Here is a 405-nt window from a genome sequence, read left to right as displayed (position 1 = left end):
TTAAAAAAAAAAAAAACTCTCAAATCTTGAAATTTTCGGTTCAACATGTTGATAAGCTTATTGACTGGTCATGACTGATTCTTGCTCGATTTTCTTTGCCAAAGGACTCTCCTTCGATATTAACTTCTCTTTAAAAAACACACAAAAACACACGTCTATTGACTCTCAAATGCTACTTCTTTGGAAATAAATTATTTTCGACTAGCAGTACTTTGAGATTATAAGTTTATAACTTCATTTCATGTATAAAATCAACGGTAAAAGTGTGTGGGGTCCTAAACCAAATCAACGGTGACTGTTTAAATGCATAAAATTAGAACATAAGTGGATAATAATCATTTTTTTATTTTTTTAAAAAAAAGAAATATTTGATAAAATTTCACTCAGACAATATTGAATTTGTTT

Source organism: Arachis ipaensis, chromosome B03 (genome assembly GCF_000816755.2).
Source record: "Arachis ipaensis cultivar K30076 chromosome B03, Araip1.1, whole genome shotgun sequence".
In the NCBI taxonomy this organism is placed as follows: Eukaryota; Viridiplantae; Streptophyta; class Magnoliopsida; order Fabales; family Fabaceae; genus Arachis; species Arachis ipaensis.
This window is presented reverse-complemented; position numbering follows the sequence as displayed.